The sequence below is a fragment of the Jaculus jaculus genome, chromosome 9 (genome assembly GCF_020740685.1).
Source record: "Jaculus jaculus isolate mJacJac1 chromosome 9, mJacJac1.mat.Y.cur, whole genome shotgun sequence".
Classification (NCBI taxonomy): domain Eukaryota; kingdom Metazoa; phylum Chordata; class Mammalia; order Rodentia; family Dipodidae; genus Jaculus; species Jaculus jaculus.
Genome location: NC_059110.1, coordinates 80,500,317 through 80,503,178, shown reverse-complemented (window position 1 = coordinate 80,503,178; position 2,862 = coordinate 80,500,317).

Below are 2,862 nucleotides of genomic sequence, written 5' to 3'. Positions count from 1 at the left end.
AAATAGGTATTGGATGGAATAAAAAATGAAATTGTGGGCTGGAGAGATGGCTTAGCGGTTAAGCGCTTGCCTGTGAAGCCTACGGACCCCAGTTCGAGGCTCGGTTCCCCAGGTCCCACGTTAGCCAGATGCACAAGGGGGCGCATGCGTCTGGAGTTCATTTGCAGAGGCGGGAAGCCCTGGCGCGCCCATTCTCTCTCTCCCTCTATCTGTCTTTCTCTCTGTGTCTGTCGCTCTCAAATAAATAAATTAAAAAAAATTTAAAAAAAATGAAATTGTGAAATTTCTAGAAAGTAATGACAATGAGAACACATCATTTCAAAACTTATGGGACACAATGTAGGCAGTCTTCAGAGGGAAAATCATAGCACTAAATGTCTTCATAACAAAGACAGATCCCAAGTCAATAGCCTAACCATCCACATAAAGGCACAAGAAAAGCAAGAAGAATTCAAGACAAAAAGCTCCAGACAGAAAAAAATAATTAAGATCAGAGCAGAAGTTAGTGAATTGGAAACTATGAAAACCATTAAGAAAATTGATGAAATAATGAGCTGGTTCTTTGAAAAAATAAACAAGATTGACAAACCCCTGGCCAATTTGATGAAGAAAAAAAAAAAAAAAAAGGAGAGACACTTCAAATTAACAAAATTAGAAATGAAAAGAGAGAGATCACAACAGAAATAAGTGAAGTTGGGAGAATCATCAGGACTTATTTCAAAAACCTTTACTCCACAAAACTGGATAATATAGAAGAAGTGGATAAAATCCTGGACACATCCCATCTACCAAAGCTAAACAAAGAGCAGATTAATCTCCCCAACAAACCTATCACACTCAAGCCCAAGAGGCTCCATCCAAAACACTTGAAGGTGATTAACTCCTTCAGCAAAGTAGCAGGATACAAAATCAATGCATAAAAATCAGTAGCCTTTCTATATGCAAATGAGAAAGATACAAAGAAGTAAATGACATTGTCCCATTTTCAATAGCTACAAAAAAAAAAAAAAAACACACACACACACAAAAAAACACCTTGGGATAACATTAACCAAGGAAGTGAAAGATCTATACAATGAAAATATAAAAATACTCAATAAAGAAATTGAGGAAGACTTGAGAAAATGGAAAGAACTCCCATGCTCCTGGATAGGCAGAATTAATATTGTTAAAATGACAATCCTACCAAAGGAAATATATAGATTTAATGCAACTCCAATTAAAATCCCAACATTGTTCTTCACAGAGATAGAAAAATAAATGGCCTCAAAATTCATATGGGTAGGCAGAAGGCCTCACATATTCAAACATACCCTCAGCAAAAGAAATAACTCTGGACACATCACTATACCTGTTATAAAGCTATATTACAAAACCGTAGTAATAAAAACAGCATGTTACTGGCATAAAAACAGGTGTATAGACCAATGGAATAGAACTGAGGACCAAGACTTTGGGTCAAGCATCTACAGTGATATTTGACAAAGACCTTAACAATATAGGCTGGAAAAAAGACAGCACCTTCAAAAAATGGTGCTGGACAAACTGGATAACCATATGCAGGGATTGAAACTTGATCCACACATCTTTCCATGTAAAACACTCAAGTCCAAATGGATCAAAGACCTCAATATAAGAGCAGACATTTGGCTACTACTCAAATAACATATAGGAGGAATTTTCCATGATATATGAATGGGTAAAGATTTCCTGATGAAAACCCAGTAGCACAGTATCTTAAACGATCACTCAACCAATGGAATCACATGAAGCTGAAAAGTTTCTTCACAAACAAACATATAATAAGCAAGGCCAATAGATTACCCACAGAATGGGAGTAAATATTTACTGAATATCCAACTGATAGAGACCTAATCTCTAGAATCTACAAAGAACTCAAAAATTTAAACAATAAAAACTTAAACAAGCCACTCACAAAATGGGGCATAGAATTGGACAGGCAGTTCTCAGAGAAAAATATAAATGGCAAACACACACTTAAGATAATATTCACCATCCCTAATCATCAGGGAAATGCAAATTAAAACAACTATGATATTCCACCTTACCCTAGCAAGAATAGCAAACATTAAAAAATCAAATGAACATAAACACTGGTGAGGATGTGGAGAAATAGGAACCCTCATGCACTTTTGGTACAACCACTTTGGAAAAGAATATGGTGACTCCTAAAAAGCTGACTATATAGTTACCAACAGACCCAGTATTTCCCTTACTGGGCATGTACCCTAAAAGCTCCATGCCTCAGTACAAAGAGATTTGCTCAACCATGGTTATAGCTGCTCAATTCGTAATAGTTAAGAGCTGGAATCAACCCAGATATCCATCATTAGATGAGTAGATTACTAAAATGTGGTTTATCTACATAATGGAATTCTACACAGCAGTAAGGAAAAATGACACAATGAAATTTGAAGAAAAATGGTTGAACCTGGAACAGATCATGCTCAGTGAACTCACCCCATCTCAGAAAGATAATCACTGCACAGCCTCACTGATCTACAGCTCCTAACATGAATCTACCCAATATGTTGACATGCATAGCAAGCATCTCAAGGACCAGGCAAATCTGGACCCAAGTGGCAATGGTACCATGAAATTCTACATCCTAAAAGACAGACCAAATGTTTCAACCTTCACCAGGCTTTAGAGGGAACACCTAAATCACAAGGCCCTGTATAAGGTATGATGAAGACTGACCTTAATCTTCTCCTGTTTCTGTCTGTCTCTCTCTGTCTCTCTCTTCCCCCACTTCTCTGTCATCTCCCTATCTCTTTTATAATACTTATCTTTTTTTCTTCCCTGTCTTCTTGGGCACTGATCTATAACTCCCAGTACCAG